Source organism: Saccostrea cucullata, unplaced genomic scaffold, assembly GCF_032062105.1.
Source record: "Saccostrea cucullata isolate Sc308-1 unplaced genomic scaffold, CSIRO_AGI_Scuc_v1 ctg22, whole genome shotgun sequence".
In the NCBI taxonomy this organism is placed as follows: domain Eukaryota; kingdom Metazoa; phylum Mollusca; class Bivalvia; order Ostreida; family Ostreidae; genus Saccostrea; species Saccostrea cuccullata.
Window position 1 is genome coordinate 23,222 of NW_026936725.1, and position 15,362 is coordinate 38,583.

General features: G+C 31.9%; 1 long non-coding RNA gene across 1 annotated transcript; it reads left to right on the top strand.

Annotated features, from left to right (window-relative positions):
- The first annotated feature begins 11,989 nt into the window (after positions 1-11,989).
- Positions 11,990-13,618, top strand: LOC134246339 (uncharacterized). The gene is made up of 3 exons (XR_009987619.1): positions 11,990-12,182; positions 12,440-12,566; positions 13,465-13,618. It is a non-coding gene; the product is annotated as an uncharacterized LOC134246339 (long non-coding RNA).
- Positions 13,619-15,362: the final 1,744 nt, after the last annotated feature.

The following is a 15,362-nucleotide window of genomic DNA, read 5'->3' on the forward strand; positions in this document are numbered from 1 at the left end:
CACAGGAACCACTGATATTGGGGCCACATATTTCAACATTTTGGACATTTTCATAAATCTTATTTCATCATAAATTGTTGATAAATACCAAAAAGCAGATTTCAAAGCATTAATTTATTTTCAGACTACATGTATGTAATCCCCCTCACTTAGTACCCCTGACCTTGGGGTCATGAAATTAACCATTTTGGAAGCGGCAGCTTACTCCATCTAACTACGTACTTAGGTCATTGGTATAACACCCAGGAGCAAAGGAAAAGATTTTCAAAGAATTCATGCATTTTCAATATATGAACATTAGAGCCCCACCCTAACACAAGAACCTCTGACCCAGGGTCCTGTTATTCACATATCTCATACAGACATCCTTCCTTATCATAACTATGTACAAAGTTCATTGGTTTAATACCTAGGAGCAGAAAAGAAGATTTTTATAGAATTTATGCATTTTCGCTAGTATATAATCAATAATCTCACCCTAGCACTATAACTCCTGACAAGGCAGTCTTATTCAACATAACTGTATATATGCACTTGGTTAGTTTATTTATTGCCTAGGAGTAGAGAAGAAGAATTTCAAAGATATAATGCATTTTCACTATATAATCTATTTAGCGCCGCCCTAGTACTAGAACCCCTGACCCAGGGACCATGAATTTCACAATTTTGGTAGAGGACTCTATGCTGATTGCAATCATACCAACTGTTTGACTCCTTGAAGTCCAGGAGTAAAGAAGATTTTTAAAAAATTCATTAATTTCAGTGATTGTGGCACCGCCCTTCAGGCCCAGCAGGGCAGGGACCATGAAATTCACATGTTTTTGATCCCCTTCACCCCTAGATGATACATGTATATGCCAAAATTGGTTGAAATTGGTTAAGCGGTTTTAGAGAAGAAGCTGAAAGTGTTCAAATGTTAATGCAAGACACACGACGAAAGACGACCGATAGCAATTGGTCACCTGAGTTTACCCAGGTGAGCTGAAAATTATGTTTGTTCAGGTGCCCTGTATAAGTATACTTGGAAAGAGATGTGACATTAGTTAAGGAATCTGTAATGAAAGATCGCAGGGTCACAGTAAGAAAAAAAAAATGATTGCTTGATTGATTGATTGATTGATTGATTGATTGATTGATTGATTGTATGTCGTTTAAAGTCCCTCTGGAGAATTTTTCACTCATATGGAGACGCCAACACTTGCCTGTGGAGAGCTACAATTTTTTTCTTATACTGGGAATTCATGGCTATTGAGCAGTGAGGGACATACTGTGTACCTACTGCGACACGGGACCTCCCTTTATACGGTCTCATTTGAAGGACCGGTCTCCACGTCCCTGATTAGAATTCCAACCCGCGACCTAATGATTTACTCATTACTTTGCGACTCAAAAGCAGACCACTGCGCCACGTGGACGACGAAAAATAATTGAATATTAAAACAAATTTAGATATTCATAAAATCCATGAAATTATAGTATTTACTTTGAATAGATGTAAAACATACCGTAAATCTGGAATTTTTTACGTCGATTTTATTTTGCGAATTCGGGTTAAAATGCTGTTGATTAATTTTTACGTTTCAAAATTTTGCGAATGACCGCTGCTTTGTATACATTTTCTTATTGGTAATCTATTTTTAAGAAAAATATTTTTGCGAATGCAATGAACTCGCAAATTTGCTAAAAATTAATCTACAGCAAAAAATTCCAGATTTACGGTATATCAGTTATGATAAAGAAAAATGCATGGGGATACTTGATTCACATTGAAAAATGGTGCATCCAAGACAGAAGACTCGGATTGTGATGGTTACTATGCTCATTCTGAATAAAAGGAATTTTTATACATCTACTTTTTTCCCCCAATATTTGACTATTTGTGACAATTAAACTGTTCTGTTCCTGTTATAAAAAATAACTTGTATAGTAATGAATTGAAGACTTTTAGCTGTTATGAACAGACCACGACAGAGCATGTTATGTGACCGCTAGAACTTAGTTTTATGCATGGACAGGAATTTGTCAGAAACTATGAAAACTACAAATGTCAACTTTATGTTATATAATACACACTTAATCCTTTTATTTCTTTCATGGAAGTAATTCAAAAAGTTTGCGAATTTTTTTTTATCCCACCTCGATATAACATTTTTGGGAATATGATTTATTGAGTTTGCTTTTTATAAAAGGGAAAAAAAAAAGAAACCATTTACATATATCGACACTCGAGTAATGATGTACAAGTAACTGTACTCGGTTAAATAGATATCTTTTGCTATAATTTTAAAGCCATATATGGCGTATGTACATTGAAAATTATTGGACTAAAATCATAAGAACTTATTATTTGTATCATTACTTTATATAAAGATAGAACTTTTTCCGTAAATTACAAAATCTAAGTCAATTGCGTTATAAAGATATCACAATTTAATTTGGATGCTCGGAATTTTCTCCGACTCGGAAGAAAATACAAAAGATTTAAATAACACATTACAGAGAAGATAAAATCATATAATTAGATGAAACGAGGATTTCTCCGTGTTCAGAAATGTATGGAAAGCTTTAATTTAAATGTTTCAACTATATTTCTTTACTTAATTTTGTATTTTTCAAAAATATATTTTTTTGATCAGTTACGCCATATATGGCTTTAAGGTTTCACTTCTGATTTCTCTTTACTTTCAGATACCAACATTGAAGAGCATCAGTGATGAAAGAAAACATCTTGCATCGGAATTTCCTTACTGTAAAATGTATGAAAATCATACATAAATTAATGTTGCACTTACTACATGTGAGTGATATGCCTTCTAAATGTAAAACTAAAAAGCTAATAAAAAAGTAATTATGGTTAATATCCGTGATTTTGTTCCAAAAAAAAGAAAATGCTATGGCAGAGAAATAATAACTTTAAAACACATTCAAACTGAACATTTTTGAAATGTTTCAATGAACATAACTATACAGTTTATGTAAAACCTCTAAAATTTCAAACAATCTCATTTGTATTAAATTTTTTGTAATTCTACAACGCCTATTGCCGAGATCAAAGAAATGCCGCGGACATTATTCTCCAATAAATCACGAACTTCATAAAAAAATATCAGATCAGAAACACGTATCAAACCTGTGCAGCTAAAATGTACATTTGACTTAAGAATGAAATACTTATTTAGACCACGTCGACGTATCGTCTTTTGCAGTTTAAACACTGTATATTTCAGAAAGGAGCTGATAAATGTAGGTTTCTAAAGTCAAGCGGGAGTGTTTCACGAACCTCTCTACGCCATATTTAAACTCCATGATTTTAGTGATAAAGTGGTAAAATAGGAAACTGATTTTGTTATTGTATATTCAAAAAGATTAATCTATGTAAGCTTCAAACAAATTCATAATTAATAAAAAGCTAATTTTAATGTAGCAAAAGCACAAATCGTTTGCATTATTTTCATAGGTAAACGAACAAATTTACACTCTGGTGCTACAGAATGGTGACCTAATTCGTTTCTCTATAGAGAAACGATCATTTGTATTTAGAGATGCTAGTACATGTAGTAGAATAGAAATAAAGTCCTTGTCGTGAATGATGCAGAATAACCTCCTCCGTCTCGAAGTGTTGTTTGAAATATAGAAGCCATCTTTCAAACAACATTTCTCGACTTATTCTGCTACATTCACGAAAACGCGGACTTTATATCTTAAATGAAATTGCAGGCACACACTACATGTAAAAGGAACAAAAATCATAATATATTTTTGCAGTAATAAAATTCATTTTACAAATTTGCTGCAGAATGTAAAAATTTACAACCTTGACCTTATGATCTCAAAAACAATAGGGGTCTTTCTTAGGCCACTGGTAGTTGTTATGCGAAATTATGCTCACAGGGTTCTCGAGATATCGCGCGGAAACGAAAGTATTATACCAAGCAGAATTTATTGAACTATGACCTTTACCTTTGTCCTTTTGACCTCAAAATCAATAGGAATGGCCTTGTCTGTAAATACAATTTAACATGAAGTCATATGCTGAATGCCAATTGCTAGTCGATTATATACGATATTGATGTCACCTCTGATATTTTGGAGATCCGTGTTTGCTGCGCTCCTATTTTGTAATGTTTAAGGTTTTGCCAAAGGTCAACATGTACAAAAATTTATTTTTACAACAGCTCAAAAACTGTTTGGTATATCTATATTTTTTACGGTTTATAAATATGCCATTGACCAACAGATAGTAAGTATCACTTGATAACATGTTCGAGTGCATCAACCGGGTAAGCAAACCATCTCACTGTCAATATGAAATTCAGTCTGCGAAAAAAACATTTTAAAAATTTTATTGAAAATTTTTTTTTTATTTTTTTTTTATTTTTATTATCATTATCATTTTATTATTATTATTATTACTATTATTGTTATTATTATTTGAAAAAATACACTTATTAATTCCGTACTTTTAGTGAAAGTCATCATTGCAGAAGCAGTATACGTTATTATGAAGGGTACGTTGGACTTCGATAGCCTCTGTAATTTTTTTTCCTGGTTATTTTGTCCAATTGTTACGATTTAAAACCGAAAGTACATTGCAAATGGCGGATTTTATAGGGGTCTTGTCTCTATACATGTCATGTTTTGAATAACAGCCTTTCAGAGACAATTCATGTCCAGCTTACCCTTCATTGATAAACATATATTATTTCTGTAATAATGGTATGATGGTTTTCACTTAAAGTACAGAATTTATGCATTTATATATTAAAAATATGTAAATTTTTTGATATTTTTGTCTCAAAACATATATTTTTAAAATATTTGTTTTCAAGTGATACTTTCTATCTGTTAATCAATGATATATTAATAAACTGTAAAAGTTTTAACTTTATATCTTGATATAACATAGTTTTTGAGCCACTGTAAAAATAAATTTTTGGACACCTTGACCTTTGGCAAAACTTCTATTGACTTTTGAATTCGACTACTGTTCGTTATATCCACATCTTTCACTCCTCCTTATAGGTTACAACATAAAAGTTTTCATAAATCCCGCTTGCAATAAAAAGTATAAAGGGTAAAGATCAAATTTTAAAAAAAAAATAGTAAAGATGGCACAAAAAACGGACGCCTAAATGGTTTCCATATTATTACCTTTTAAAATTCATTAAGATGGTGCAAAGGAATGTTTTTAATATTCATTTGTTTGTTAAATTGTAAGGAACGATACTTATGTACTCGGCACCTAAGGCCTTGCGTTAGTTCTTGTACCTTCTGCAGTACATACGGTTCTATCCAGTGGTCAGGCCCCCACATCTTCCTGTGGGATTCGAACCCACAACCTTGGGATCAACTGCTGCCTCTGCAACTCTTAATCTGACGGTCTAACCGCTGCATCTCGCAGGAGACTCATAATAAATCCTATAATGATTTTATTTCCATGCTTTATTTATTATGCATTTACTATTCAATATGATATGGTGTCACGATGATTAGTTGTCGCGTGTAAGAGACGAATTCAAGTGGATTGAAGAGGAAGTGAGGACTTCATTTTAAAAAGGACAATTTTTGCAATTGCAGTTGAAGTAAAAGCGGAAAGGAAGAAATCAGAATTGAATTTTTATCATGATTTTCATTATTATAAAGGTTAGCTTTTAACATAAAAAAAAAATCACACTTTTACCAAAAGAAGTATGTTTTGTAATCTGAATCGGTTCTGTAACACCATCCATGTTTGCGTTAGCATTTTTAAAACTAAAGGTATCAATCGACGCCCTCGCATTCCCAGTTGTGTTTTTCATAAAGTGAATTTTGAAACAGGAAATTACAATTTTAAAGCAAAGGTTACATTTCAATAAGAAGTATTCAGTGGCATTTTACCTTTAAAGAAAGCATGTATGTTTGCTTTTGGCTCTTTTGTGCGCCAATGTTTTGCTAGAACTATTATGTTAAGTTATGATTTGTAAGATATATTTTAGCTAATGTTGTTAGTTTCTTGAAGTTTTTTTTCCCTGGGAATCTGATACGAGGGTTGATCCAAAATGAATATCACATTGTCCATATCATATAGTTGGCGTCATATTGGTTAAATTATGTGAAATTGATTTCATTTTCTGATATTTTAAAGAAAACATTAAGCATACCTCGTGTCGCCGCGCCACAGCTAAATGTCACGTTTTAAAGCATGTTTAGGATGAAAAAGACAAACACATTTAAAAAGATTCTTAAAAATCGTCTAGTCTTCCGATCATTTTAAAAGACATTTCAACTGAAAATGAAATGAAGTCATTGATAATAGTATTATAAACATTGTGATTTAATCTGATGCATTTAACAAAGAAAGTGTCGAAATGAGAAAATGCCGCAGCGAGCTGTTATGCATTTTGTTTCATTTTTTAAAATTCTTTTTTAATTTAAAATCGGGATATTGTCAGAAGAGTAAGTTGTGTCTATTAATCAAACTCACAGTAAAATGAATGTAGATAAGAGTCTTGTTACATGTACATGTAATAGATGGTTTTAGCGATTTGAGGGAGGTTGGTGGTTCATTGAATGATCAGCATAGGACAGAAAGACCCAAACTTGAGAGAACACGCTTTACTTGGGTCTGATGTCAAATGACTTGTATCTGTTATGTAAAGCGCTTTGAACACTTTAAATTTGTCTTATTCATGGTCGGTTCCTCCGGTGTGGGGGTGCCCAAGTAATTTTGCCAATATATAGTACACTATAAAAACTTAGCTACTATATGTTCGTTCCCCTCTAAATGAACGTTCTAAATGAACGTTCGAAAACCTTTTCTTACAAATGATTTTGCTAGTCAAGGAATATATGGTAGTTAATAGTGCCCTCAACGGTTAATATATGCCTCCCAAACTGATATTGCTTCCTACGGGCTGATTTATGGAACTGTTCAAAAGCATTTCGACAAAGGACTTAATTATGAAAAGAGTGAGTGTATAATCGGTACCAAGAATCCAGAAAGAACAGAAATTTGTGAAGATGTTCAGGAATATCAAATGTTTTTTTTTCAATTGGAGAAACGTTTAAATGTATGACGGCACGTATCCATTAAATGACTGTATCTAGAGACGACAACTACCATAATCGCACGATGTGTAAAATCCAATATTTTTTATAAGTATGAACTATAATGAATTGAAATCTTCAGGTCTAACTTGAAATAAATATAGCCCCCATCTTATGTATATCTGTTGTTTTACGTCGACTTTTATCACTTTTATTGAAATTGTGACATTACTTTTGGATCAACCCTCGTATATTATTATTCATTTTGTTGCCCCCCCCCCTTGGCAAATACGAGGGGGCATGAAATCTCATTTGTGTGACCGTCGGTCAGTCTCTCAGTATGTTATAAAAACTTAACCTTAGTCATAACTTTTGAATGAGAAGAGGTAGGACATTTATATTTTACATGTGCATTACCTGTGACAAGACCTTTTAAAACATACTTTGATTTTTCAACTTGTGACTTTGACCTTTAATTTTTACCTACTTCAAATATTTAAACATTACTTTAAATTAGCCATTACTTTTGAAAGAAAAAGGGTAGGGTTGTTATATAACACAATTACACTGTATCTATGACAAGGTCTTTCTAAGTACATTATTTTTTTTACCCCGTGACCTTGAAGTTCGACCTTCTTTTCAAAAACTATAACGTTGGTCATAACTTTTGAATGAAAAGAAAAAGGGCTTTCATATAACGTACGTATAACCAGTGACAAGACCTTTCTAAATAGGTATGATTTTGACCCCATGATATTGACCTTAATGCTTGACTTATTTTTTAAAAATGTTATCTTTCCTTATAACTTTTGATATAATAAAGATTGGGCTTACATATTTAATATGCGCATTGCCTTTGACAAGATGTTTCCGCGTATGAATTTTTACACTTTTCCTTGACCTACATGTTTCAAATTATTTTCAAAAAATGTAACTTTGGTTATTACTTTTACATGTCATGTGATAGTGCGTACGTGTTTGACACAGGATGCCATAAATAATCGCACCCTATCCACTAAGATACCAAAAGTAGAGTGCAACAATTCTTTGAATTTGCTTGTTTCTTATGTAATCTAATCAGACGTAATTATTGTTTTGCTGTATATCCCAGCCAATTTATTAAATGTATATCTGTTTGTCTTTTTTCGTCATTTTGATTAAATGACATTTTACTCACATAACTGTGATCCACTTATTTAATGGTGTATGTATTGAGCAAATCTAGCTACCAATTGTACGTTTTAACGTTTGTGGACATACATAATCATTTTTTTTTTATCAAATTACTTAAAAGAAGGACGATTTTTTTCTAAATCCGTTATCGAACATTATAAATATCCTATCTATCTTACTTTTTATTAGTATTTTTAAGAGTATCCAGATGGCAAATTTTATAATAATCTAAATTGGAACAAGATTAATTTCTTACTTAAAATAGCCTGTGAAAATAATGGGAAATATAGAAAAAAAATGACAGAAATGATTTTTTTATACAAACGTGTCTATGTTAAGAAATCTGAAGTCAATGAAACAGATAAATTGTACGAACTACTTGCCATTCACTGTAAAAAAAAAATAACTAGTTAAAGTCACGAAGAAAACTAGTAAATTTACTGTCCATACAATCACTACCTTAAAAGTAGGTTTACCAGATATTGGTATATTTACTAGATAAGATTAGTAAATTTAGAATTGATATAAGTAACTTTCACTAGGTTTCTAAGTATCTATACGCCCCCCGCTCCACAACTCACTATCTTAACCAGTAAAATGAAAGTTTACTAATCACGACCAACGCTTTTCGAGGCACACTAGTTAAATTCACTAGGTTTTTTTGTGTTTTCATGGAATAACCTCTTGGTTGTGCTTTTGAGATTATGGACGTATGGCTTTTCCTTCGGTACCTACATAAAAATACGTGATGTTGCCTTTTTCCCTGTAGATGCAAGTAACTTAATCGGCTTTTCAGAACTAAAATTTTTACAAGCAGCATGTTCAATCCTTCAGAAATCCCTTGTTTTTAACACGGACAGGTACACATGGTAAGGCTTGCCCTTAAAGTCATGGAACTTGGTTCATGCACATCCTTAATATACGTTAATTCAATGCTCATGGCAATTTAGCCATAACATTCTTTTGATTGCAAAGAAGACTTTAAGGGAAATTGAATAATCATTATGATAACAGTGCTAAATAGTTAATTACTCTCAATTCCAACTCTTTGAAAGAATGGGGTAAACGATTGTTTACCATTGAAATCGGGCTTTAAAGCATATATTTGAAATATTCCTGGATTTAGGCGAATGTTTCTTAAGGTAGATCACTCGTCAGCTTTTTGGAAAAGTTCACGCAGAACCTCTTACTTCAAAACTATTTATCAAAATTCAATTTTTATGACATGTTTAATTTCAACAATGTTAACGTTTTAACATTCATCGAAAAAACTGCTCAAAAAGCTACAAAGAAGCAAGATTTGTGAGGGACTTTTTTTTTTTTTTGGTGGAAGGATATTTAGCAGATAATTCTGCAAATCTGCACATATATTAAATTTAATATCTTGGAACTTTAACCTCACATACTTTTACTCGGAGAATATTTTCCATGAAGATATTGCTAGGAATATTTAATATAGGTCTTAATTTATATTTTTAGAACAAGTTTTACACCTTCCTTCAACAAACTTTGCCAAAAAATGAAGATATGTCAAATAAATCAATATAAAATTTACACCATTTTTTGCCTGAAAATCACTTATTTTGACCAATATTTCAAAATTAACATCACTGACCCCAACTTTTTCTTTCATTATTTTAAAGTACTCGATACTTGTGACTGATCAGCACTAAAGTCGCAAAAAGCTTGATTTAAGAAAATGTTTTATTGCCTATTTAGTTTTTTTAATACCCCAAATATGTTAATTTTTATTGCAAAAAGGTCAAACAATAATTTACGCGCATTAATTTGCAAGATTTTTTCAATGATAAATATTATTCAAAATATTTTACGTAAAATAAGATCACATTTTTTGCCATGGTTACATCTGATAAAATATAATAAAGGTTTTAGTAATTAACCAAAGAGTTAAAATTTAAGTGCAAAAAGGTCAACTTCGTTGTACCGTAGATCAGTGTAAGATGAACACTGACCCCCTATTTTCTCTGCAATTTTGAGTCACTCTATATGAGCACTTATCCAAAATATACTTCTCAATAAATCCTTGATTTAACAAATTTCACGAGTGACATACCTTAAGTTTTTTTAATGTTTAACTCACATAAAATTAAACATATGTGACTGACGAAAAACAATATTTTTGTTGTAAACTCATTAGAAACTGGTGAAAAAATGAGCATTTTGATAGGTTTTTTTATTATTCGTATTTTTTTTTTGAGGGGGGGGGGAGGGAGGGATTGTTGGTTTTCTTTTTTTGGTTTATAAAAATATGCCCCCAACCCCCTGTGAAATAACAAGTTTTGTTATGAATTTGTCCAATAAAAAGTCTTGACAACCATAGAACAACTTTTTTTGTTTCCGGGGGAGGGGGGTTTACTTCAAGAATTTTTTTTTAAGTTTTCCATTTTCATTTTCCTGATTTTAGAGTTGTCTTTCATCTCCGATATTTTTCTTGTAGTACTTTAAGGCAATGATAGCAGGATTGAAGACTAAAGTTATAAAAAAAAAATTAAAAATAGATCATGAATAAAGTAATGAGTTTTGCTTAGCTTTCAACGAAGGACTTTCCACTTGTGACATGTGTAAATGTCGTGAACCTTAAAGTTTTGATTATCCCCTTTTCAAATGTTCAGTTTAAGTTTGATTTCAGATATGTTATAGAATGTTAGAATACTATAAGCACACAGAAACCAATTGAAGACATAGAATCATCGTCTTTGAGAAATTCTCAATAGATTGGAGAATATTTCAAAGATCGGAGGTATCACATACACATGTTGCGCTTGGGGGAAAAGCAGTATACATGTATCATTTACAACGGATGGTTTACTTTAATATAGTGAAAAAAGAACCATGCACAAACATACATGTACGATGTATATTTTTTTATTCTATTTTCAAAATGAAGTTTAAAATAAAATCTTTTGATATTTCATTTTCATCTACTAAGTAAACATTAAGGTTCATAAACCCTCTGCTCACTCATATGAAATTTTTCTTTAACTTTTATGATTTTCCAAAGGAAATGTATATGCTGAATAAAATACAAACAGTTATAGCATGGCTTGCGTGCAAAATTTGGCAAAAAAAGGCACTTAAATTTGACAAATTTATAAAGGGATAATAGACATTTGTGTCATTAAGGGTTATCTCTCTTATCAGAGTATCAATGTACCTTAAATTGCTGGAGAGTTTTCCTGGAAAATTTCAGGAAATGGAAAAAAAATTAATGGTGGGTGGGAATTAAAAAAAAATATTAGAAATGAAATCAGAAAAAATGAGATATGAAAAATCATAACATGTAAATATGTTAACTTTTGAAAATTGACTTGTAGGTGGGCGGTAGAGCAATTCCATCATTCGCAGTCCTTTGACGTTTTAATTCTGACACCAGACAATGCATAATCATATTGTAAGTGATATAAATACAATGTAGTTCTAGCCCTTTCATCGCAGAAATAAATACATCGCACAGGTTCTTGGTAAGATCTTAGATTCTAGTTGATTAATTCTAAGTTATAACAAACGATTATTTCTCGGAAAAAATATTTTTCTTTTATACATTTTTAAAGAGTAATTTTGAGTTAAAATTTGCAAAATTCAAAATTTATTTCTATATCAAGTTTATCTAATTGGGAAATTTAAAAAAAATCAATTCATTAATTTTTTAACTATCTGTCTTAAACTTTAGAAAGATTTATTTGCATACTTTCTTTTTCTTCATTCTTTTTTTTTTTTGGGGGGGGGGGGGGTAAATTTCCTGAAAAGGATATGTACCAGCGTTTATAAAAATCCTTATTTAGAGTAATGACCTCTTTTTACTAAATCATTTTGATATTACAGCTTTCATTGATATGAAGAAGGAAAACACCACCCTATTCCTTGCACTACTGACCTGCATTATCTTATGTACGAGTGAAGCATGGCTCTTTGACGTCACAAACTACATTAACAGAATAGCAGTTTCAAAAAGAAATTTTAGGGTAAGAAAAATTTCATTTTTTATAAGTGAACTTAATTTCTAATGAAACTTGCCATTTTCTTATTTATTAAAGTAAACTATTATAGTTAGAATTTCCATCAGTGTATATCTTTAATGGTTCGGAATGATAGACTCTCTGCATATTCCATACTTCGTTTAGTACGTGTAGTTTTATGAACGTGGCTGCAGCATTGGGTGGAAAATTCTATAATTCTTTATTTCAACATTCTTTAAGTTATTTATTTGTTTTATTTTAAGGGCCAGAATAGAGAAGAAACGGAAAATTTTAGACCAATGGTTTTTAAACGAAATGGAATGGGAACCGTCGATCAGCAACACATTCCTTTATTATTGTGGGCTTTGAAAGGAAACATCAAAATTAAACGTACGTATTTAAACGAAACCATTATGTTGAAATTTGATTTTTTTTCTGTATATAATTATAAATCACATTTGTAAGTACAGTTTTATATTAAGTGTTTAATAATTTAACATATATGACAAAAACAAATGGTAAAATTTACTAAGGAAGAAAATGTTATAGAGAGGGTAGATTGATGGCTATATACAAAAGTGAACAGAAAGTTCCCGATCACTCTCTATAATTACAAAACCACAAATTTAGATCAGAATGAAATTTGCCACACAAATTACCATAAACATGCTTTGAATATAGCATATGTTAGGTTTTGGTCTATGTTTATGACGTCATGAATAAAACTCATGATGTGAGAATATTATCAGCATGTAATAACTTGTGACAAAAAAATGGATGACTTTGTCTTACCTATACAAGAAATGGCTGTAAAGTAAAAGGTAAATCCTCACCCCTTTCCGAGATTTGGTCATTTGTTACAAATGGACTATTCTTGTTATAAAGATTACCTGTATGGTAATGAATATAAGACTTTTTGCTGCTGTGAACATACCGTTACAAAGCACGTCACTTGACCGCCAGGACGTCGTATTTTGCTTAAAGAAGAACGGTGGCAGATATGCATTAATACCGGGGGCTACTTTAAATAATAATGCACACAAAAACCCAATTTTATTGCTGTTATGAAAGTAATTTAAACAGTTTGCTTTTCTATCACCCCTCGTATGTAACATTCATTGGGAATAAAACGAATGATTGTGTTTTGTTTTCATAAGATAGAAATACAGAAACCATTTACTCATACCGATACTCGGGTAGTGATGTACAAGTTACATATGCTAGGGTAGAGCTTTTAAGCCAAACAGTATAAAATTATTTTTAAAGTTTATTTTCGGATTTCTTTCAGAAACCAACATTGAAAAGTTCCAGAGATGAAATAAAAAGCTTGCATTAGAAGTTCCTGAACGATATATGTATGAAAACCATACATAAATTTTGCACTTAACTGATACGTTATTTGCCTTCTAAATGTAAAACTTTAAAACCTAATAAAAGTGTATAAAATGACTTATTTTCCGTGGTTTTGTTAAAAAAAAAAGCGAGAAATGCTATTGTAGAGAAATTTGAAAAATAAAATGCTTTCTTTGGTTGTTGGTACGTGAATTAATGTCACAGCTGTTGCAGAAAAAATACACAACCCGCATATTACCAAATAAACAAAGACATTTTATTGTTTATATTATGAGTAAAATAATGAGTATAGCAAGAAATATGACAAATAAGCTGCACTCCAAAACAAGACAAGAAGCCTATGAGCCTAATAGGTCCCCTGAGTATCATGTAACAACTTTCTAACAATTGACTTTGGCTCGTGTCTAAAACCAGAGGCCATAAATTCACAATTTTGGAAGAGGCACAATTGCTCACGAAATAAAACATTTGGAGAAAATGAACAGTGTTCAAGCTCAAAAGTCCATAAAACAAAACAAAATTAGAGCAGAGCAAACACAGACCTCAAAAACATCAGAGGTGGGATCAGGTGCCATGGAGTAGTGAGCATCCTCTGCCGACTGGTCACATCCACCGTCTACTCCTTGTCATGGTCAGGAAATAACGGAAAAATCCGTCGTCAATACAATGTGTTAAAAATGGACTAACAATTAGTATGGAAACATCAGTCAGCATTTGACTCAATGAAAAATTGTGTTTGCTGACAAGGTCATTGTATCGACCATAGAACTTACGGAATGATGACTTTAAACGAGACTGCTGAACTTTTTGCTTCATCAATTTTTCAATAATGAGAGATATAAACTCAGTATGCAGGTGATGAATGTGTATTGCTGAATAAGTAAGGGAAGTTGAAAAATATACATATAGCATGCCTTAAATTGACTACTTAATACCCATAGGCAGAGTAGCAGAACAAAAAAAATGCGTTTCCCCTAATCAGTAATATGAGCAATAACCTGTAGTGCTCTCACCCCACAAGAACCGCTGACCCTGGGCCACAAATTTCACAATTTTCGAAAAAGCAGCCTTATTCATCACGAATGTTTGGTTCATACCAGGGATCAGATTTCAGAGCACTAATTCATTTTCAGTATTTGATCATTTAAAGTCACCCCAGTACCCCTGGCCCAGGGGCCTTGAAATTCACAATTCTGGAAAAAGGTTCCTTGTTAATTATTCAATATACTTAGATTATCAGCATTATACAAAGGAGTAGAGGAGAAATTTCCAAACAATTCATGCAATTAAACTATATTATCATTACAGGCCCAGTCTAATACAAGAACCCGTGGCCCAGGGGCCATGAAATTCACAATTTCATAAAGAGGCATCCTTTTTCATCATAACTATTCACAAAGTTTATGTGTTTAATACCCAGAAACTGAAGAGAAGATTTTCAAAGAATCCATGCATTTTTATCATATAATTAGCAGAGCACCACCCTAACACAAGAAGTCCTGATCTGACTTTTATTATTTTGGAAGAGGCACCCTTCCTCCTCTTCACTATGTTCAAATTCATTAATTGTTTTAATATACAGAGGAAGAGGAGAATATTTTCAAACAATCTATGCATTCTCACTATATAATAATTACAGTTCTGCCCTAATACCAGGACCCTGGGCCAGGGGTCTTGGAATTCACAACTGTTAAAGAGGCATCCTTCTTCAACATAAGTATGTACATAGTTCATTTGTATAATGTTCATAGTTCATTGGTTCTGTCCTAACACCAGAAACCATGACCATGAGACCATGAAATTCACAGTTTTGTAAGGGGCATCCTTCCGCAT